A 25,176-nucleotide genomic window follows, 5' to 3' on the forward strand; every position below is an offset into this window, starting at 1 on the left:
TGTCAGCATTAGTTTCAGAAAACATTGTAAAGAAAGAAAAGTAAGCACAATAGAGTCGAAATGGCCTCCTGTCTATAAGAGTAGGCCTAGGCCTATGATGTCAGGATGTTGGGAGGACTGTTCAAAAAAAACAGAATTGCCCCTGATTTTCCCATTGTGAAAAGCATGTATTACTCCACAGGTTATTGGGAAAATGCTCCATTGTGCTCAGGGTGAGATTCTCTCAGAGAGAACATAAAATAAAAATTAAAGTAGAGGAAGCTTTAAAATGTGACATATTACATTTATGAGTTTTATTAAAAGCCACATGATACTAGTACTGAGTTTTTATTGATGATTTCTGAATTTTGATAAGGATGACGTACACACTTTTCAATACACTTTGCCATTTAACCAATGGCAGAAACGTTCCTCCACCACAGTTGATTACAATCACCTTAGGGAAAAAAATGTCTTACATTCTATTTTTTTTTCAAATTAGGAAAATATAAATTTTAAAGCCTTCTTCCTGGAAAACTCAGGTCACACTAACTTTTCATGATTTGGGGTTTTAGTTCAATGTAATTCTCTAAGACTGTTTTGTTTATATAAAATCACATTCTCAAAATGTTTCAGTGATAGACTTTTCTCATATTGTCATTTCCATATTCAAATGGAACTTCTTCTGATTTCAGGAATTACGTTAGAGCAGGGGTCCCCAACTCCCGGGCCATGGACAGGTGCCGGTCCGTGGCCTGTTAGGAACTGAGCCACACAGCAGGAGGTGAGCGGCGGGTGAGCGAGCGAAGCTTCCTCTGTATGTACAGCCGCTCCCCATCGCTCGCATTACCGCCTGAGCTCCGCTTCCTGTCAGATCAGCAGTGGCATTAGATTCTCATAGGAGTGCGAACCCTACTGTGAACTGTGCACGCAAGGGATCTAGGTTGCGCGCTCCTTATGAGAATCTAATGCCTCATGACCTGAGGTGGAGCTGAGGCGGTGATGCTAGTGCTGGGGAGTGGCTGCAAATACAGATTATCATTAGCAGAGAGGTTTGACCGCACAGAAACCGTAATAAATAAATTGCTTGCAGACTCATATCAAAACCCTATCAGTGAGTGGCAAGTGACAATTAAGCTGCATCTGGTGGCAGGCTTTATAGTGGCAAGTGAGTTGATGTACTTCAATTGTACAGCTGCATCTGGTGGCAGGCTTTAAGTCAGAATCTGACACTCATTTTAGTCCATGTGTGGCCCGCCCATTATTTTATTTACCACTTCTGTCCATGCCTCTTTCCCACACTGTGCACTTGTCTCAGTCACAGTTTTGGTAAGCCCACAAGCTAACTGTAGCCAAAATGAGTAAAAAACAAACGTTGCTGGAGAGCTTCTTTGAAAAGGGGAAAAGACCGATGATGAGAGAACAGAAGACTCTAAGACTGCCAACAAAAAGAAAGCTGCATTTAAAAGAAAATACCAAGAGTCCTACTTAAATTACGGGTTCATTGCAACAGGTGATTCACATTCTCCAAGCCCGCTTTGTATAATATGTGGTGACCGGCTATCCAGTGAAGTCATGAAAACTTCAAAACTGCTTCGCCACATGGAGACAAAGCACCCTGCATTAAAAGACAAGCCTTTGGAGTTTTTCAAAAGAGAAAAATGTGAACAAAAAGAACAGAAGCAATTACTGAAGGCCACCAGTTCATCAAATGTGTCTGCACTGAGAGCATCATCCTTAGTGGCTAACCGCATTGCTAAAGCTAAGAAGCCCTTTACCATTGGTGAAGAGTTGATCCTGCCTGCTGCTAAGCACATTTGTCATGAACTTTTAGGAGAGACTGCAGTTCAAAAGGTGGCACATGTTCCTCTTTCAGCTAGCACCATAACTAGACGAATTGATGAAATAGAGGATACTGAGGCACAGTTGTTAGAGAGGATTAATGAGTCACCAAGGTACGCAATCCAGGTTGACGAGTCTACTGATGTTGACAGCAAGGCAACAATGCTTGTTTTTGTGCGATATATTTTTCAGGAGGATGTGCATGGGGATATGTTATGTGCACTTTTGTTGCCAGCCAACACCACAGCTGCAGAACTATTCAAGTCTTTGATGATTACATATTAGGAAAACTGAATTGGTCATTTTGTGTTGGTATATGCACAGACAGAGTGGCTGCCATGACTAGACGGCTTTCTGGTTTCTCTACTCAGGTCAAAGGTTGCTTCTGAACGTGAGTCTACGCACTGTGTCATCCATAGAGAAATGCTGCCTAGCCAAAAAATGTCACCTGAACTTAACAACGTTTTGCAGGATGTGATTAAAATTATCAGCCGCATTAAAGTACATGCCCTTAACTCATGTCTGCTTGTGCAGCTCTGTGAGGAGATGACACCTTTGGGACTTCTGATCTCCAGAATTGTAAGATAATAAATATGTACTGTTTTAGACAACCAAGTTTGTATTTCATGTGATTAGAGGAAGCAGAAGAAAAAATGAAGGAATAGGACAAAATAGAAAATGTTTAAAATAGTTAATAATGGACTTTTGACAAGGAAATGATCAGAAATAAAAGAAAAAAACCCTCCAATGGTTAGGTTCCAACTCCTTCAAGCCCCTACCATCATCAGTCATATTGTTAGCATAGACTGTGCGATGTGGTCCAATGACACTCTTATCAGGCCAAACCTTCTAAGGGGTTAGAGATTATCTCCCAGGAGCTGAGAACAAAAGCCAAACATTTCTTTTGGCAAGTTTAATCCTTTTCTCCACAACATCATATATTTAAATTCTTAAAACACACTGTGATACATAGCTGCTTGAGAGGACCCTACTCTCTCTGCTTAATTAATTCTTGCTGATCCTTCAGGTCTATGTCACCACCTTAGAAATGGCTTTCATAACCCAATTAACATGAAAATTTAGAGGTATAGCAGAGTTTACTCAGTGCCTCAATGTTACCACAAACCTACTTCATCTTTTCCACTTTCCTCAACCTCTTGGCCTGTCGTCTTTGTCCTTCGTGATCATGAGGTGGCTGCCATAGTTACAAACAATACTTTCTTACTCCAGCAATCTAGCAGGAAGAAAGGGCGAGCCAGGTCTTCTGCTTGAGAGGCTGTGATTTTTCAATCAAAGAAATAATGCCTCACAAAATTCTTCTTGCCCATAACTGGATCATATGGCCACCCATAGCTGCAGGAAAAGTAAGAAAAGTATGAATCCACCAAGGGGGAGTGGGATTATGATTGGTCAGGGTCAACCATGAGACATTCCTTGGGGCTGCCTCATCTGAGCTTGGCCTTCCGTTAGAGGGAAAGTGGAGAATGGCTTCTGGAAAGGTACTTACAGTGACTGTGACATACCCCTTTCACTTATCTCAGTCCTGAATGCTAAGTGAGTCTTCAGTATAGTCAATGTATGAGTAAATGAATGGACTAGATTATAAATACATTAATTGTCATTTTTTAATATAACAGCTTTTCCTCTTTTCTTAATAATTTCAATGATTTTGGTCAGATTGCTTAATCTGAGCCTTATTTGTCTTCATCTGTAAAATGATGATAATATTGTTCTGGAGTATATTGAGGGTTCAAAGATTATAGCGATGTGTGAAAGGGTCTTTTACATGCCTCGTATATAGTGGATGTTTCACAATAAGAAGAAATATATAAAAACTGTGTCTTGAAATGTAGAACAGTTAGATCAGGAAGCACTATGCAAGCAAATATCCATGGAAAGGATCATTGTGTTCTGTATTTAGGTTTTAATTAGGTTTCTTACATATATTTGAGGGGCAAGGCCAGTCGCACACTAGAAAAGAAGCTGCCAGTACTGACAGGTGAGTGCAATAGCCCACCCTCTGAAACTCCCTCACTGTTTTTGATGTTACTTCTTCCTTGAATTCATTTGGATTAAGTAACTCCACCCAGACTATTATAATTTTAAAGATATATATATATTCTACTAATTATAGAAAAATAGGACAGACTCTGGAACCATACTTTGCCCCACCCATACTCTTGCCTCTTTTGCTTTTGTCTTTTCATCCTGGAAAAGCAAGTTTTGTCTATTCGAAAGAACCTTTTGTTAACTTACGTATCAACACTGTAGATAGGTTAATTGAGAGTGACTTTATAAGGACAACCATTATATTCAGAATATAAAGGAACCTCACAAAAGTGCTTTATGAAATATCAGATACAATGTGAGCATTTACTCAGTGTGGTAGAACACAGCCACTGTTGCTTGCAAAAGCCCCAAGCCTGGAAATGTACATGTGTGGTGATTCCTATGTAATGTGTTAAGACCTGTTAGGTTGAACAGTTCCAGGCCATGTGGCGTGCTTATAAATCTAATACCAGGAACGAGGTCTCTGGAACATGCAGTTCCAGAGCAGTTTCAGTGTCATGGAAGCAGCCATATATCATCTGACTAATGGATAAAAGTACTGAGGGCAAGTTGACTCAGAGTTCCTTTGACATGGCACTATGCCCACATTGAACAGAGCCCGTAAAACCAGATGTCCTCAAGAGGTTAAAGAAGTCATAGGAGAGTTTTCACTACTTTACTCTGTGTTGTATCTTTTGACCTATCTTTTTGGATTTAGTATTTTACTAAAATGAATAAACGCTTGCTATAATCTTGAATACATATCCAAATATCTGATTTTTTGCTGACCTATTAATTTCCTGAAAGTTTTTAGGCAGAAAAACTACCTCTACTGTAACTACAATAATAAAACCAGCTCTCAGTGCTGTGAAAACAAATTTTCTTTAAAAACATACATTGTTTTCACTCACACAGCATACTTCTTCTCCTGAGTCTGTTAGGTAAACCTGCCACTATTATAATCACACTCTGGACATTTGAAGTATTCAAATGAAAAGCATTATGGAATTGCAAACATACAAAAATGAGTACTATTTTTTATTTTAAAGAGAGAATGCTACTTCTCTTTAATGTGACTTCCTATTATATTCCTCTTAGATCATTCCCAGTGCTATTATAATGTATTCCTAGAAAAAAAATTCTTGCCTCTGTTACATTTTAAAAATCTTAGAATGATATATTATAAAATATACTTTTGGAGCAAGCTGTTTTTACTGTTATGGTTCTCAAATAAATCAGGAATCAGAAGAGAAATTACCTACTGTTTATTAGTCTATGTATGTTAAGCTCTAGGAAAGGCAAATTGGAGCATGGTGTGAATTTGAATACTAAATATTATATTAGAAAAAATAGGTAAACACATCATATGCAGTTTCTCTCCTTATTTAAAACTTTAATAGTCTTTTTAAATACACTTTCATAGCCAATGTGACGCCACTGCAGTCCTAGAAGCGTCATGAGCACCTTACATACCACAAAACTTTGTTTCAATCTTAGAAATACCAGAAATACAAATTGCAAAATGTATTATTAATCTGATTCTTAGGATACTGTGGATTTTTGTAGAATGAATGAAAACATAATTTCCTAAAGTGCATTCTGCAGAAATGTAGTTTCTCAAGATGCCCAAAAAAAGAACACAATTCTCTGGTTCATTATGTTTGGAGACCATACACCATAAGACTTCTTTGGAGATTCAACATAAGTTAAATTATTAACATCTCAATAAGCCCTGAAACAAAGATAGATAGATAGATAGATAGATAGATAGATAGATAGATAGATAGATTTAAGTTAGTTTAACTTGCAGTTTTCCTCTTTAATTTATACTGGAAACTTCCCTTTCTGCCTGACCTGCAGTACTACCCAGTAGAATTAGGGTCCCATAGAATTTGTTTTTGGAAAAACTAAAGTCAGGTAAATATTAATGAACCAAAGTTCAAACCAGCATTATGCCTGGCAGAGTATCTGATAAAATTCACAAAAGCTTCTGTGGAGTAAAACATGGTGTATAAATGTGTCTCTATTTTTTACAAGAAGAAAGATCACAGACATGGAAACCCTGACTAGTTGTGAGGTACTATGAAAATGCTGGTAAGCTATTTTATTGATGTTGCTTAATCCTGTCTTAGAAAGTGGTTACCAACTTATTGTTTAGTTCTCTGGCTGTTTTCATATCTAGGGTATAATGGAGGTGTAAACTCCTGATAGCTTCTCTTTTATTATATCATATATTTTATTGATTTTATGTTATTTCATGACATTTATAATACTAATGTCATGGTATATATTTACTATTACCTTTTATATGACTCCAGGGAAGCTAACATTTTTCATTAACATTGAAAAGCAATATAAATACTTTCAAAAGTTACTTTAAAATTGCTGTATATCCCATATGATTTTCAACTGGCAATTACCAAAATTTAAATACATACTACTCATTGATTTGTTTCAATCAGCATATAGCAGTTTTTTTGTAAACATACTTGGGAAGATTCTGTGTGATTTACCTTTAGCACATTTTAAGTATTTGTCATTTTTGAGTGTCATTATGAACTTGGACCCTTTATAGAATCAACTTGATAGAATTGACTGCAATTACTGTTTTCTTTTCATGAAGCACAAATTGTCACTATTTGGCAGGAGGGGACTCTGATACTCTGGCTTCTTCATTCTTATTGGTACTATTTTAGACATCTTTGAAATTATCTTTACTTTTTGATGGTAACAAGATATCCCTGGGTTATCTTGACTTTTCTTGCCCTAAACTTTGATTTAACTGACTCTTAGTCCAACATTAGAGGTCTAAATTTGAGTGCTAAATTTCACTGAAAATAGCCCTATCTAACCATGTGTGGCAAGCAGGGTGACACCAGAAGTTTCAGAAACTCCTTTGTGTCTGAGAAGGGTTATTTTATTTTTAATTTCATGAGGTTATATTTATTTCTCTAGTTTAATTTTAAACTTAGAGTTCTTATCCTGTTCTGCTATAAATTTTATTTAATGCATTATTCATTTTGTTGAGCTAGCAGCTTATCTCCTTTCTATCATTAGAGCTTTTATTATCAAATGTAATAGAATATGCTGTTTAGTTTCTGTTGAAGAATGTCATTAAGTTTGTTGTTTATATTGCTCAAATATTTAAATAACTATGTAACCAACATAAAACAGTGAGTAGCATTTTTTTAAATTTTCTGTAGGCTATCTGAAATATTGAAAATAACTCACAAATCAGTTATTTCCTGTCATTGATTTAATAATTTGTGTAGATGAGTGGCAAAACATAGTTTGGATCTGAATGTAGTGATCAGACTTAAGCCTAATTTTAAAGCAGATTTTGAAAGTGGCATCATAAGTGTAGTCAGGCAGGATTCCTGAAGGACTGGACAAGGTACAGAGTTGAAACAGCTTTTGCTCATAGCTGTACCATGTCATTGGGTGGAAATGACCAGAAGTACTACTACCTTAAGGAAGTGATAAGAGTGACGATGGTGAGTGGTCCAAAATGTCTTCTTTAATTATAAAAGGATAAATATTCTGAAAAACATTGGAGAAAACTGAGGCTATGCAAGGTAGCAAGGAATTTGAAAGCAATGAAATCAAGTGAGGCTGGAATAATTCCTAAAATTGTTTGCTGTTGACTATTGGCAAGTGCATTCTCAAAACACTAAAAAATCTCATCATAGACTAGATATTAAGGAATCAGAAAAGAACCATACTCTGGTATTTATTTAGCAGGAATGATGGTGTGAATAATCAGAACTTTCCTTTGTTTGTACTAATGGAGATCACTGGCAGTATGTAAGTAAATAGATGAAATAGTTTGATTGCTGTTAAGGGTGAAAACCAGGTGCTAAAACACACACACATAGGTGTGTGTGTGTAAGATCACTTCAGTAAGAGCAATGCCTACCTAGATTTAGACAAGAACCTATGGCTCTGTGATATATAAAAGTCCAACCAAATTAAATCATTAAAAAAACCCTATAATAAATTAGATGAGGAGAACTGACATTTTTATTTTACTAATAAATGTTTATATTACTATAATGTTGATTATTTCTCTTTGACCAGATTAATATGAATATTGATAAAACTCACAAATTCACAGAGAGTGATAATAATAATATGTTGGATTTTTGCAATAGTTTGAAATTGAATATTTTGCAAATAGATAGTTATTAAGCTTTCTCAAATGCATAAATATATTGAAAAGCAAACTATTCAATATCTTGTATGTAAATGAAACTTTTTCTGTTATTAAATGAGCTGACTTGTTTTGTTTGTTTCAAATTGCTTCTAATGTTGACAATTTAGTTTCAAAGTAATAGATAATTTTCTTAGATCTTAGGTCTTTTCCTCAGGAATAGTTTGCAATTTTTCCACATCAATTTTGAGGATTGTTTTTGCATTATCAGCTTCTGATTGTGTTGGCATTAATATTCTTTCAAAACGAGAGATATTTAAAAACTTGATTTTAGTCCTGTATAGTCACTGTGAATAGTGAAAATTGATTGATATCCAGTTTTATGTCAATGCAAGACATTTTTATTTCCAATCTTACTACCAATGTTGATAAAAACATGTACTTTGAGTAAAGTGAAAACACCCAGATGGTATCTAGATACAAACAAGATGTTAGCACTTTACTTTTATGTGGAGAAGAATGTGTACTTTGAGGAAAGCTTTAATAATTAGAATAAACACATTATGAGGAAGAAGGAAGACTTGGCAAGAAAAGAATATACCCCAAATAGTATTTTTATATTGACTATGACTATGAAATAACAGATGTTTTTCTGAAAAGAAAAGCTAGCCCCAAGATGATGTAATCACACATTTGAATAAAGCACCAAAAACAGTTGAAAGGAAACTAATACATTTGTAATAAAATAAAAAATCAGATTTTTTCATTTTCAGAGGGAAAGAGCACAGTTCAGTTAGGCTGAAAGGTCTTAACTGACTAGTCAATATTTGAATCTAAATTTCAAGAAACTAAAAGGTGATTCCTAATATGGCTTCCATCATCACTTTTCAAGATTTAATTTTTACAGTGTGTTAGATATTGAAAGTTAATACTATGTTGATTTAATCCTCTTCAGTGTTAATATATGAAGACATTAGCTAAAATGGCAGTTAACTAGTTTAACTGGAAGTTGTTTATTTCTATACAGCCCTTTGGTTTTAATGAGGCCTCAGAATGCTTTCTAGGTGCTTGATTTGAAAGTGGGTGGCCTGTTCTTTTAAGGAGATATTTTTTGAAGCTATTACAACAGCTATTTTTTTTTTGATTTTATTTTTTATTTTTTATTTAGTTATTTTTTAAACATCTTTATTGGAGTATAATTGCTTTACAATGGTGTGTTAGTTTCTGCTTTATAACAAAGTGAATCAGTTATACATATACATATGTTCCCATATCTCTTCCCTCTTGCATCTCCCTCCCTCCCGCCCTCCCTATCCCACACCTCTAGGTGGTCACAAAGCACAGAGCTGATCTTTTAAAGTTGTATTTTCAGTATCTACCACATTGAAGCTTTAGGGAGTTAAGTTTGGAAGAAATAAAAGAAAGGACCACATCAAAATTTTATTTCATCTGTAAGATGATGCTAACTGATTATATGAATACTACAAAAGAGGATGAATTAAAATTATGAATGGAAGAGCTAATGGACAACCTCAAGAAGTACTAGTATATGTTTGGAGGATAACTTTTCCCTGAATTTTACTGGTGAATAGACTATGTTTAAGGTCAGAGTGTTAGGATGGATAACCATTAATGAAAATAACTTTAAGCAGTAAGAGTGTCAAACACGTACTAAGAACTTCATGTATTTCTCACAGATAGGAAAACTAAGCTTAGAGGATTTAGGTTACCTAGCCAAGAGACAAGGCTATAAAGTGGTTGAATTAGCAGATAAAATGTTTAGAGCACCTCCCATTGATATAATTTTTGCACATTTTGAATGACTTCACATCTGATCAAATTTTACAAGGAGGACAGGAATTCACAGTTTTTTCTTTCATTGTCCCAGCCTTGTCAAAGATATGTATGAGAATCTCTTGGCATGGCCTCTTAACATCTTTCTTTCTTATTGTATCTCCTATGTTCAGAGTCACAGATGATTCCCCAGGAACATGTACCCTATTGTGCCCTCAGATAAATGAGACTGGGGATCGCTGCAGATGGCATTATTTCATTCTTTTTCTATAGCTGAGTAATATTCTATCATATATATATATATATATATATATATGTATTTCATATTTTCTTTATCCATTCCCATATTGATGGACACTTAGGTTGCTTCCATGTCCTGGCTATTGTAAATATCACTGCTATGAACATCAGGGTGCATGTATCCTTTCAAGTTAGAGTTTTTGTCTTTTCTGGATATATGCCCAAGAGTGGGATTGCTGGATCATATGGCAGCTCTATTTTTAGTTTTTTAAGGAACCTCCATGCTATTCTCCATAGTGGCTGCACCAGTTTACATTCCCAGAGAAAAGATATTTTAAACATTTAAAATACAGTATGTGTAGTCATAGTATTATTCAGCATATGAAGTTATACTTTATGTGTAAGTTAATTCAAATTGTTGTATTGGAGCCGGAGGCAAAAGAGGAAGATCAGCGATGTTGATACTATCTCTCTTTAAAATCTTGTGTTTTTTTAATTTCTCATGGATTTTTCACATTCTTTTATTTTTAAAAGTTGCATTTAAATATTATTTATCTTGATTTCTTATTTTTGGGAACTCCTTAAATTTTCACTATAAGCTCAGTTCTGCTGAATGTTGCTTCTAACCTTAGCAAGCAGTTCAGTTTAAAGGTATCTTTATTTCAGTGTTCACTGGAATTGTTACAAGGAGCTGAGTGTCAAATATATGGGCCTTTTCTAAAGAAAGGATTGAGAATATTGACGTATTAGAACAACTGCAACATGACATAATCCAGAAGCCACAATTTGTGTGAGGTTCTCATGTGTATATGAACTTCTGTAGGCTTGTTTTTAAACTTTGTTAGTGTGGACTGTGGAAGGCCCATGGTATCCACAATCCTTCTAAAATGAGAGACTCAACTTCCAAACCCTTTGGCCCCTGGGGAATCTTTTCAGGTCTTGCTTTAAATTTTTCTCTTAGGATGACTTTACAATAAGTACTATGGGTTGGACTGTGTCCCCCCCATAAATTCATATATTGTAGTCCTAACCCCCAAGTACCTCAGAATGCACACTTATTTGGAAATAAGGTCATTTAGGATGTAACTAGTTAAATTAAGATGTGGTCATGCCTGAAGTAGGGTGAGCTCCAATCCAGTGTGACTGGTGTCCTTATAAAAGGGGAAGATTTGGACATAGATATGCACACAGGAAGAACATCATGTGAACATGAAGGCAAAGATGGGGTAATTTATTTCTAAGACAAGGGATGGCAAAGATTGCCAGTAAACCACTAGAAGCTGGGAGAAAGGCATGGAACAGATTCTCCCTCACTGTCTCAAAAGAAAGCAATCCTGCCAACATCTTGATCTCAGACTTCTAGCCTCCTGAACAGTGAAACAATAAATTTGTGTTGTTTAAGTTACCCAAATTATGGGACTTTGTTATCGCAGCCCTAGGAAACAAATACAAGTCTTAATTTAGGACATGATCCTTATATTGCAGGTTTGGTCTTTTTGGTTTTTCAGTGGGATTCCAGGGAGATATTCAGTAGGTTGAACAATTCTGACAGAGTCAGAATTCCTGTGTCCCAAGGAGCTCTTCTTCTACTGGAGTTTTTCATTTTCTAGTATCCCCCTCTCAGTCTTTGATCAGCCACTTTCTGGTAGACACGAGTGGTCTTAACCTGCAGATGCACAGCCCAGCCCTCAGCCATGGGCTCACAAGGAATCCCCATGCTGACTTCTGAATTCCAGTCTCTACATAGCCTCTTCCTTATCAGTACCCTGGCCTGCAGAGTCCTGCCACTTCAGCTGACCAGCACTCCGATCTCTGCCTCCTCAGTACAGTGGCACTGCCATGCTCTGCAGAATTCCGAATGTCTGTGCAGCCCAAGTTCCACCCAGTCAGAGACTCCTCACATCGTGGAGTCATTTCCAAAGTTCTGTTAAGAACTGCAGCTTTGCATTGACTGTTGTCCTCTTTGTGAAGCCCAATGCCTCATATGCTTCGTCCAGTTCCAAACTTGTTTCCAGCAGACAGACTAGTCCAGTTCCAGTTATTCTACCAAGGCCAGGCTTTAAGAGTGAAACGTGGAATCTAATAATTTAGATACTGATAAGCTACTATCTAAATATTTAGATACTGATAAGCTACTATCTAAATTTCTGTGGAGGTTTGATTAAAAAACTATATCACATCTGCCCCATCGCTACTATAATCTTTTGGGTTGATAGTAAATCTCTCTTCTTTTTTTCTCCCTAGTTGATTTTCAGAAGAAATATAAAGAGGGAAACTGATGAAACTGTAGAAGTGCAATTCTAACTTCTCTTCCAGAAGCCTGATGAAAACTGTTCCATTCAATTTTAAATGTTGATTTAAAATCTCTTTGCCTAGCCAAAGAGCTATTTTAGGTGTAAAGAAAGTGGATAGTAAACCTAAATAGCTTAGAGAATCTCACAAATCACATTTTCCCAGTCTTTCTCAGTGAAACCTCAAATCTATACCATGCTCAAACAACTGCCCCCAAGCTCCTCTCCCACCCCACCCCCTTTCTTATTCTGTCTGTTCAGTTTGACTGTAAGGGTTTTGTGATTGTTTCATTAAGCAGTTCCATTGACCAAAATATATAAATGTTACAGCTCTGGGTCAACAAAGTCCCATAGTAATCACACAGAACAATGCATTAACCTTTTCTCTCCAGCCTAAATAGTTTTCTGATATCATGATACTGTATATTGTATTAACCTAGAGTGAGACGTAGTATCTTTGATACTGACAGATCTTCACCTCATAGAAGAAAATAATGGTTTAAATCATTTGCTTTTGGCAACAAAAATTGGTGATCAGTAATCTCAGGTGATCATTGTTATTTCAATTCTTACTTAAAGGAGTTGAGAGAAAATAGGTTAACTTTTTTTTGAAATCATAATAACAGTGATTTGATTTGCACATCTTAATTCTCCAAACAATCCTTAATAAAAATACCGTAAGCTGCCAGATGAGCACTGAAGATACAGTAATCAGTCATCAATAAAGAATATTTTTAGAACTGACAGATTTAACCATCTTGGACTGTTCATAACAACAGAGACTAAAGACAATATAGAATATAGAAAAGACGCTAGCCAAATAGAACTAAACAAAATATAATGAGACAAACAAAACTAATCAAAATACAAAATACTTTACAAATGTGACTGTTTGTTATAGCAGATAGGTGATTTTGACCCAAATGTTGTCAAAAAGTATGTTGTTATCTGGTCTTGTATTTCAAGTAATATTTTTTTTTGCATAATATCTTTAAATCTATTTTCCAAAGAAAAGTACTAAGGTTTTTTACAACTATCTTGGTAAGGCAAGCTATCCAAAGAGCAATATTTTAATATCAGATTAAACAAGAGAACACCTTCAGGGAGTGGATGGTCTCCTTTAAACAACAAATTCCTTCATATATTAAAATACTTTACATGCATTGCACTAGGTTTTCAGAGAAAAAAATTTCAGGAGAAAAAACACATACAACATTATTATAGACAATTATTTAGAAAATAATGGGAGTTGTGGAAACTACATTTTCTAAATAGAAAATTAAGCAATACCTGCATGAATGAATGTTTCTAAGGAAAATAAGATTTCTGGGGTGACAACATTTCTCCCAATTTTCCATAAATTTAATATTTGTGAGATTGAGAGGCAAAACAACTTATAGACATTAGTGATTCTCCTTACTCTAACCTATTTTATCTAGTACTGATCAAAACTAGCAACCACATGTATAGTTTTTTTACTGTTTATTATGTATTGTTTGTATCCTGCTTCTAAAAGGTAAGCCCAAGAGGGTCTAGAACCTTTTCTGTTCTTTTCACTGATGAATACAAAGTGCCTAGGCTAGTATCTGTCACATAGAAGGCATTTGGTAAATGTATGTTGATCAAATAAATGGATGATTTAATGAGTGAATGAAGGCATGGGAATAAATCTTGCATGACATTTTTCAGTAACAGCTTATTGTGTAGGTGAAAACTGCCTACACAATGAGTCAGACACAGATAGTGAAACATTTCATAAAAGAAAATCTCTTTGTTCCCATATTAAGAATGTAGAGCCCATGTTCGTTCTCATATGCTTATGCTGGTTTTCTCAAAACCTTGTTTCCATATATCCCCCAGGAAAGACACATTGCAGTTTTCAAAGCCTTGCAGTATTACAATCTCTCAGTACATTTGGAGCAAAGTATATAAGGAATTATGTTTTTCTGAAACTTGTTTACATAGAACTTCTGATTTCAATTTTTAGTTCTACTAAAATGTTATGATAGTTCCTAGAAAATGAAATAGATCCATTCTTTCATTTCATGAATCATGTGAACTTAGTTCTTCAATGCATGTATCAATTTTGCTATGATCTTTTCTTACATAAGAATGTTTAATGGTTATGTAACAATGTAGTGATCAAATTAAAAATATTTTTAATCCTATACTATGATTATCATTGAACTAAAAGTTAATATCTGTAAGAATTCAAATTTGTTAAATATATTGTGTAAAACAAATTAATAGTGCCCGAATAGCCAGTTTTAAGGTTTCTGCCCAAGAATATGAGTACTTTTATGATTTTCAGAAGTCAGTTCCTATATTTGGAACCTTAACTCTTAAAACAGTAGGCTTGTTAAAAATATTTTAGATCATCTTGGGATAAGATATATCTTCAATTATTTCTTTCAATTCAATTAGTTCTGTGGCACTTTACTATAAAAATGTAATAATTCTAATTGGTGACGTAGATAAACACCTTAAAAAGGAGGAAACCAGAATTTACAATCAGGTAGAATCCATTCCATTCGATTATGAATTGATTTTTAGTTAATTTGGAATAGGAAGTATAGCAGAAAACTTTGATTCCAATTGCATGTGACAGAGGTAATTCAGGGATATTACGCATATACTGCTTGGTAATAGAAATGTGAGTTACTCATTTAAAGATGCCATTTATTCAAGCAGAAATAAGAGCTATCAAAGATAGTGGAAAGTCTGTGTATTTTGATCTTTGTCCTTTTTTGATGATATTTGAAATTGTGGGCATTCTGAGTTCTGAAAGATTCAAGGAGACTTGAAATAATATCAGTGGGGCCTGTGATCACAAACAATATGTAAGTTATAGTGAGATTCAGGATGTCTTATGGCTAGGGATGGTGTATTTGTTGATCATTTCCTAAATGTTGTATTTGTGGCACTTTTGCATTTTGGATGAAGAACATCAGTAAAGGAAACTAACACAATGGAATATTTTAAATGGATATTACATATGAAATTCAAGATCTTTGTGTAACAGATGGATATTATTTTGACTTTCTTAGTAACAAAGGGTATAAGTAACATAGGAGGGGGACTCTCCTCAATATATCATTATGTACTTTATTCCATGAATATTTGCTAAATATCTGACAAACACTGCTGTTTATTAATTTATCCAGTCACCAGTGTCTAGTAAGTGTCACTTACTAGACACTGTGGTTCCAGATAATATGCTATTTGGTGAGGAGATGCAGTGACACAAGACATGGTCCTTTCTCACAAGAAGCTTAAATAGTTGAGGAGATAGATGAGTAAATCAGTCATAATATATATTAAAACATTTTAATTTTTATTAATTGGTTTATTTAAATGTTAAAATTTGTCTAAAAGTTTTATGGGAGTAGAGAGGAGAAAGAGGGTTTGTGACATGAGGTTATTCTAAATTAGAATAATGAATATGTATGAATTAGACCAAAAAACGTGAGTTGCTTGCTACTGATAGAGGGACCTTGGAGACATGTGTTGGTGTGATACATAACTGCTTCAAAGGGTAGTTGTGGGAACCAGAGAAGGATGAGGTTAGTCAGAAACTAAATGTCCAAGGGCCTGCAATGAAATGCTAAGTGATATCAGCACAAAGGAAGAAAATGATCGCATAGTATTTTAGAAAGAATATCTGGCTTCTGGTGCCAGCAACATAGGCAACTTGAGTGATTCTTATCTATTGTATATAGAATGACAATAGGTTAAAATTTCAAAACAGTTTTAAATATTTTATTTCTAAAGCTAATGGGTTGAAAGGGTCTCTCAAATGACAATTATATGTTGCAGGTGTTTATTTGATTCAGGAAAAAAGTCCAAACTGTTTAAAAGTTTTAAGTTTGGAATTTTGATTTACCTTTTTTTAAATTATTGTACTTAAACCAAAAACTTCTCCACATTTTACTTTGAAAAAAGCAAACAGTCTTTTTAATGTAAAGTTTAAACCCTTTGCGAGAAAAACTACCTATCAAAACTGGAGTGTACATCTTTTGTGGTAATAGCAAAAAAAAAAAAAAAAAAAGAAAATCAACTACAAAGACCCCAGTGTAAATATTCAGTGCACTCTCACTAGGCATAATAGTTTACTGACATGCAGGTGAGGTCTTAGTTAATTTGTCAGTTACCACTGAAATAAAAAAAAATTAACGTATTTTGGAAAATGACAATATACATGTAAATATTATTAAATGTTTAAAAGGATCCTTTACCTTTTTACACATTGAAAACACATTTGCAGACATGTTAATTGGAAATACAGAAAACTGGCAGATGTAGGGTCTCTATAATCACAAACATAAAGACACTGGGCATAAAATACAGTAGCTTCTTAGATGATAAAATTTTAACATGCTACGAACTAACAGGGTGGATCAAAGAAGTGACGTTTATTAGATGCATCAAAATGGATTAAAACTGTCTTGGGTAGACAGGTTAACTTCATGAAAGGCAAGGATAGTCCTAAAATCAAATGTATTAAACTATAAGCACAAGCTGTCATGCATGTCTTGGTGAAATTAGGTTGAGAAATGTTCTTTTAATGAAAAAGAATATCAATTTGATAAATGTAAACTCTCTTGATTGAAATTATTTTAGGACAAACATTAAATAGTTCATTTAATGGCAAAGGAAACAAAGCTCCTATATTCTTCAAAGATATTTGAATAAACTGTTACTCTTTGTTACATTAGCCATGTTCAATCACCATAAAATCATCTCTTCTAAAAATTCAAATGAAGTCAATTTTTCTTCTGATGAATATGCTTTAAACAATTACTTTTCAGTTCCAGAAATTTGGGCTATAGTAATTTTCCCATCCCAATTGCCGGTTCTGGTTTAGGTATTTTTGTATAATAGTATCTCTATAGATAACTTTGTGTTTCTTGAAAAATAATATATGTATTTTGAAACCCAGGCTAATATTTATTTCAAAACAATAGTGTTTTGAAACTAGTATGAAACACCATTAACTGTCATTTGAATATCAATTATAATGTTATGCAACAATTAATTTCTAATAGATGATCATGAATAAATGAATGAATTACTAAACAAAAACTAGTCTTAATGGTTGAGAAACACAAAGGTGTAGTTCTCTCTCTGGCTACATATCCACTATGGTTGGTGGGTGGCTATGCTTTTTATTTTTTATTTCATCATCATTAACTAAGGATGATGGTTCAGCCAGTTTGAGACAGTGTGGACCATTGCAGCAGAGGTAGAAATGCACACTGGTCCTTATATCCTCAAAACTGCTGCTAACAATTCATCTGCATAATCAAGTCATATGGCTGATTCTGATATCAAGATGGTAGGGAAGTATTATGTTCACTCTGGCAAAATAATTTTATATTGTTGAACAGAAATACAACGTACTTACCATAGCTAGTAAGTGAAATATTTGGAGATTGCAAAGAAACCACTGTCTTTTTGATCCAAAGCCCAACCGTTAACCTCTACGTTAGTGGTACACAACTTTAGTAAAAAAAACAACTAGAGTGTTATTTTAAAAATGAAAATGCTCAGTTCCTAACTCAAAAGATGCTAAGGTCAATATATAGATGAGATATTGGTGGGCTGTTAAACTGTTAGTGGGTTTATCAACTGTTTGTTTTGTTAGTGTTGTCATTTACCAAAAATTCAATAGACAGAGATCAACAAAGGACAAAGAAAAGGATATTAAAACTGCTACAATTGATATGCTCCATATTCTTGTGAACATGAGGAAAAGCATGAACATGATGAGAGAAATATATGACATAAAAACGTCACAGAAAAACTTTAAGAAAGGAAAATACATCTGAAATGAAGCACACATGGATAAAATTATAAGCAAACTGATCAGAGAAATACAAAATGAATAGTGCTATATATTTACAAAAATTTGTGTTTATATTAAAATTTGTGTTTATATTAACTCTCCCACAAAATACGGTGTTACTAATGAATTCTCTTAGACATTTCAGAAGGAAAAATTGCCAAATTTACAGAGTTTTTTCCGTAAAATAAAGGAGGATAAATAGCTGCTCAGTTTGACAAAACTCAGTGTCCATTCAGGATAAAAAATGATCAGCAAACTTAAAATAGTAGGGAACATCCTCAAACTGATAAAGGATAGCTACCAAAAATCTACAGCCAAAATCATACTAATGGTGAAACGCTGAATAGTTTTTCCTTAAGTGTGGAAACAAAACTAGGACACCTCTTTTCATCAGTTTTATTTGACATTGTACTAGATGACTTAGCCATTCCAATAAGGTAAGAAAAATATAGTTAAACATTAAAAATGAAGACGTAAAAATTGTCTATTTGCAGATGTTATGATTGTTTACATAGAAAAATCTCGGGAAATCTATAACACAGCTAAGAAACCAAATTATTGAATGTATCACGTTAGCAAGACACACGTTTAATATAAAAATTGACTGTATTTGTATATGTAACAGCAAAGATTAAAAATTTGAAATTTAAAAAATGAATTAATATTAGTTTAATTTCAATTAATTCTTTAAATTAAAAATAATTCCATTTTTGGTAGAAAAAGTACATAAGACTATATCTAAAAACTTGTGCACAAGTGTTCTACATTGAGAAGTAAAAATATTGCTGAGAGAAGTTATATAAATGGAAAGATATGCCATGTTTGTAGATTAGAATATCAACAGTGCAATAATAACAGTTCTCCCCATACTGATTTCTAGATTAAATTACATTTCCAATGAAAATCCCAGCAGGTTTTATTTCTGGAAATTGACAGAATTATTTTTAAATTAATAAAAGAATGCAAGAGACCTATACGATTCAAACAATATTTAAAAAGAATAATGTTGGATAAGTTACCTTATTTCAAGATTTACAATAAAGCTATAGTAATCAGGATTTCTTTTTTCAGAAAAAGAAATACATAGCTCAATGAAAAAGAATGGAGAGTCCAGAAATATATAGTCAATTGATTTTTGTCAAAATGCATATGGTCTTTTTTTTTCTTGGTCCATTTGTCATCTTGGCAACAGTGAAAGACTTTCATGATTATCTAGCATCATCTTCTATTAAGAAGAGAACTGAATATTTAAGTTTTTCCAATAATAAACTTAGAAAATGCATCCCGATCAAAAAGTGGAAAAGGCAGAAAATTTCAGGAAAATGACTTGCATTGAAGTTCATTTTAATTGTTTGACTTACAGGAAAGTCAGACTTTTCAGCCAGCCTTAACTGATAATAGAAAGAATGTGTTATCAAATCTGTTTGTGCTCATACCTTGCTGTTCACAGTTTTAGGTGAAAAATATAAATTGCTAGGAAAAAAATATATTTAAAGTTCTCACCTCTTCTCTTCTAGATTCCTGAGTTCTTTAGAAGCAGTCCTTCTGACATGGTAATTGCATTCCCCTGGCATGTGTAAATGTTTAATTGGGCTAAAGATTCTCAAGTATAAAACTTGGTTAGATAACAGTGAGGTGAATCATACATAACAAATATATGTAGCTCTCTTCCTCATGGAGAAGTTTTCCAAATATACACAAGTCTCAGTAAAGCTCAGTAGACAAATTATGTAACAGTGAAATGATATATGCATTTAGCTACTTAAACACCAAAATTAACTTTATCACTCCATAGGGCTGTGATCATCAACTAATCGAGAAAGTTATGTTATTGTCTAGATCGACCAATAGATCAAGGGAACAGAAGAGTGATGAAATAGAACTATAAATATATGGAAGTTAACTTTTTTCAAAGATGCAAAGGCAATTCAGTGGGGAAATACAATCTTTTTAAGAAATGGGTTGAACCCGTTGGATTTCCATATACAAAAAATAATAATTTTGATCCATATTTTGTACCAAAATACAGAATTGCCTAATTAACTCAGATATATCGTGAATATACATGTAACAGCTAGTATTAGAAAACTTCTAAAAGAAAACATCAGAAAAAATGTTTGTGACCTCACTTAGGCAAAGATGTCTTAAATAGGATACAAAGCACAAGCCATTAAAAAAAAAAAGATAATTCAAACTTCATAAAAGTTGAAAAGCTTTGCTCTTTGAAAGGCACTGTTAAGATAATGAAAGGATAAATTACACACTGGGATAAAATATATGAAAATTGTATATCTGGTAAAGGACTTTTAAACATAATGTTTTAAAAAACACTTTAAACTTAATGACAAAAAAGTGAACACTCATAAATAAAGGGCAAAATATTTCAAATGGAACATCTTCAAAAAATACATGAATGACAAATGAGTGAAGTAAATCATGGAAAGAGAAATACATATTATAACATTTGCATCAAACTCTATATGATGCAAATTAATCTATAGTGTCAGAAAGAAGTTCAGTGGTTTCCAGGACAAGAAGAGGGCAGGGAGGGGCAGGAGGGAGAGGTTACAAGGGGGTATGATGCAACTTCTGGCAGTGGTGGATTTGTTCAAAGTCTTGTTTATGTTGATGGTTTCATGGAGAATATATACACATATGTATTTATACCAAAAAATCAAATTAAATGTTTTAAATATGAGCACTTTTCTACTTTTCTGTATGTCTCATATCTCAATAAAGATGATGAAAAGAAAAAACTAGAAAAATAGTTTAACATTTTTAAGAAACACTCAAAACTAGAATTATAGTTGATTAATAAATTAATATAAAAATTTATGGTATGTTAACCATTCATGCATTGAAAGACATCTGAGCTTTTTCAGGTTGTAGTTATTACAAAAAAAGCAATAATGAATATTAGTGTACATGTTTTATGTAAACACAATTTTTTGTTTCTCTGAGACAAATGCCCAAGTGTACAGTTGCTATACCATAAGGTAATTCCATGTTTAGTTTTGTAAGAATTCTTGAAGTCTTTACCAGACTGTAACATTTCACATTCCCACCAGCAATATGTATCCTCATTGGTGTTTGGTGTTATAGTTATTTTTTGTTAGCCATTCTGTTAGGTGTGTAGTGATGTCTCATTATAGTTTTAATTTGTGCTTCCTTATAATGTCTAATGAGATTAATCTTCATCTGTTTTCTTTTTTTTTGCCATTTGTACATCCCCTTTGCTGAAATATCTTTCATGTCCTTTGTTAAATTTCTAATTAGATTGTTTTGTTTTATTTTTTTCTGTTGAGTTTTTTTTTAACATCTTTATTGGAGTATAATTGCTTTACAATGGTGTGTTAGTTTCTGCTTTATAACAAAGTGAATCAGCTATATATATATATATATATATATATATATATATATATCCCCATATCTCCTCCCTCTTGCGTCTCCCTCCCACCTTCCCCATCCCACCCCTCTAGGTGGTCACGAAGCACCGAGCTGATCTCCCTGTGTTATGTGGATGCTTCCCACTAGCTATATGTTTTACATTTGGCAGTATATATATGTCCATGCTACTCTCTCACTTTGGCCCAGCTTACCCTTCCTGCTCCCCGTGTCCTCAAGTCCATTTTCTACATCTGCATCTTGATTCCTATCCTGCACCTAGATTCTTCAGAACCTTTTTTTTTTTTTTAGATTCCATATACATGTGTTAGCATATGGTATTTGTTTTTCTCTTTCTGACTTACTTCACTCTGTATGACAGACTCTAACTCCATCCACCTCACTACAAATAACTCAATTTCGTTTCTTTTTATGGCTGAGTAATATTCCATTGTATATATGTGCCACATCTTCTTTATCCATTCATCCAATGATGGACACTTAAGTTGCTTCCATGTCCTGGCTATTGTAAATAGAGCTGCAATGAACATTTTGGTACATGACTCTTTTTGAATTATGGTTTTCTCAGGGTATATGCCCAGTAATGGGATTGCAGGGTCGTATGGTAGTTCTATTTTTAGTTTTTTAAGGAACCTCCATACTGTTCTCCATAGTGGCTGTATCAATTTACATTCCCACCAACAGTGCAAGAGGGATCCCTTTTCTCCACACCCTCTCCAGCATTTATTGTTTGTTGATTTTCTGATGATGGCCATTCTGACCAGTGTGAGATGATATCGCATTGTAGTTTTGATTTGCATTTCTCTAATGATTAATGATGTTCAGCATTCTTTCATGTGTTTGTTCGCAATCTGTATATCTTCTTTGGAGAAATGTCTATTTAGGTCTTCTGCCTATTTTTGGATTGGGTTGTTTGTTTTTTTGTTATTGAGCTTCATGAGCTGCTTGTAAACCTTGGAGATTAATCCTTTGTCAGTTGCTTCATTTGCAAATATTTTCTCCCATTCTGAGGGTTGTCTTTTGGTCTTGTTTATGGTTTCCTTTGCTGTGCAAAAGCTTTTAAGTTTCATTAGGTCCCATTTGTTTATTTTTGTTTTTATTTCCATTTCTCTAGGAGGTGGGTCAAGAAGGATCTTGCTGTGATTTATGTCATAGAGTGTTCTGCCTATGTTTTCCGCTAAGAGTTTGATAGTGTCTGGCCTTACATTTAGGTCTTTAATCCATTTTGAGTTTATTTTTGTGTATGGTATTAGGGAGTGTTCTAATTTCATACCTTTACATGTACCTGTCCAGTTTTCCCAGCACCACTTATTGAAGAGGCTGTCTTTTCTCCGCTGTATATGCTTGCCTCCTTTATCAAAGATAAGGTGACCATATGCCGCAGACCGGCTGCAGAAAGCTAGAAGTTCCTGGCGGTGAGGGGTAAGGAACTGAAAAGCACCAGTATGGGGTCAGAAGGGCCAAGACAACTGATGGTTGCAAGGCAAGTTTATTCAAAGAGCATGAATGTATATATAGGTTCAGCACTGAATGAACACTAGGCAACAAATCAGTAAACCTTGTATTTTCACATAATTCTGTCGCCACTATCTATGCGCCACTATCTATGCGCCATTATCTATGCGCCACTATCTATGCACCACTATCTATGCACCACTATCTATGCACCACTATCTATGCGTCAGCATGCCTTATGGGCCGTTCTTTGGAGATACAGACTTCCCCCTCAGGGCAGCACGTCCTTCTTCTGGGGAACAACCAGGGGCTCTTAGATCCAGAGCAGGCACCTGGAACGAAACTGGCCGCAAGCCATTTTCCTTTTTTACGCTCAATACCGCAGCGTCAGGAGTGCATACCAAGAAAGAGACAAGCAGTTCTCCGGAAAGCAGAAAGCTGAATAAGCTTACAGCTTGGGGGCCACCACAACCATATGTGTGTCGGTTTATCTCTGGGCTTTCGATCCTGTTCCATTGATCTATATTTCTGTTTTTGTGCCAGTACCATACTGTCTTGATTACTGTAGCTTTGTAGTTTAGTCTGACGTCAGGGAGCCTGATTCCTCCAGCTCCATTTTTCGTTCTCAAGATTGCTTTGGCTATTCGGGGTCTTTTGTGTTTCCATACAAATTGTGAAATTTTTTGTTCTAGTTCTGTGAAAAATGCCAGTGGTAGTTTGATAGGGATTGCATTGAATCTGTAGATTGCTTTGGGTAGTAGAGTCATTTTCACAATGTTGATTCTTCCAATCCAAGAACATGGTGTATCTCTCCATCTATTTGTATCATCTTTAATTTCTTTCATCAGTGTCTTATAATTTTCTGCATACAGGTCTTTTGTCTCCTTAGGTAGGTTTATTCCTAGATATTTTATCCTTTTTGTTGCAATGGTAAATGGGAGTGTTTTCTTCATTTCACTTTCAGATTTTTCATCATTAGTGTATAGGAATGCAAGAGATTTCTGTGCATTAATTTTGTATCCTGCTACTTTACTATTCATTGATTAGCTCTAGTAGTTTTCTGGTAGCACCTTTAGGATTCTCTATGTATAGTATCATGTCATCTGAAAACAGTGACAGCTTTACTTCTTCTTTTCCGATTTGGATTCCTTTTATTTCTTTTTCTTCTCTGATTGCTGTGGCTAAAACTTCCAAAATTATGTTGAATAATAGTGGTGAGAGTGGGCAACCTTGTCTTATTCCTGATCTTAGTGGAAATGGTTTCAGTTTTTCACCATTGAGGACGATGTTGGCTGTGGGTTTGTAATATATGGACTTTATTATATTGAGGAAATTTCCCTCTATGCCTACTTTCTGCAGCGCTTTTATCATAAATGGGTGTTGGATTTTGTTGCAAGCTTTCTCTGCATCTATTGAGATGATCATATGGTTTTTGTCCTTCAATTTGTTGATATGGTGTATCCCGTTGATTGATTTGCGTATATTGAACAATCCTTGCATTCCTGGAATAAACCCCACTTGATCATGTGTGTGATCCTTTTAATGTGCTGTTGGATTCTGTTTGCTAGTATTTTCTTGAGGATTTTTGAATCTATGTTCGTCAGTGATATTGGCCTGTAGTTTTCTTTCTTTGTGACATCTTTGTCTGGTTTTGGTATCAGGATGATGGTGGCCTCGTAGAATGAGTTGGGGAGTGTTCCTCCCTCTGCAATATTTTGCAAGAGTTTGAGATGGATAGGTGTTAGCTCTTCTCTAAATGTTTGACAGAATTCACCTGTGAAGCCATCTGGTCCTGGCTTTTGTTTGTTGGAAGATTTTTAATCACAGTTTCAATTTCAGTGCTTGTGATTGGTCTGTTCATATTTTCTATTTCTTCCTGGTTCAGTCTCGGCAGGTTGTGCCTTTCTAAGAATTTGTCCATTTCTTCCAGGTTGTCCATTTTATTGGCATAGAGTTGCTTGTAGTAATCTCTCATGATCATTTGCATTTCTGCAGTGTCAGTTGTTACTTCTTTTTCATTTCTAATTCTATTGATTTGAATCTTCTCCCTTTTTTTCTTGATGAGTCTGGCTAATGGTTTATCAATTTTGTTTATCTTCTCAAAGAACCAGCTTTTAGTTTTATTC

At 34.4% G+C, this 25,176-nt stretch overlaps 2 long non-coding RNA genes across 2 annotated transcripts in view; both read left to right on the forward strand.

The window, feature by feature from the left end:
* Positions 1-25,176, forward strand: part of LOC309622634 — a 442,022-nt gene that overhangs the window by 346,602 nt on the left and 70,244 nt on the right. The gene's annotated exons all lie outside the window — the stretch shown is intronic.
* Positions 9,166-18,850, forward strand: LOC309622633. Its single transcript, XR_014241048.1, has 2 exons — positions 9,166-12,126; positions 12,157-18,850. It is a non-coding gene; the product is annotated as an uncharacterized lncRNA (long non-coding RNA).

The sequence above is a fragment of the Balaenoptera borealis genome (assembly GCF_965194805.1).
Source record: "Balaenoptera borealis genome assembly, chromosome: 2".
Taxonomy (NCBI): domain Eukaryota; kingdom Metazoa; phylum Chordata; class Mammalia; order Artiodactyla; family Balaenopteridae; genus Balaenoptera; species Balaenoptera borealis.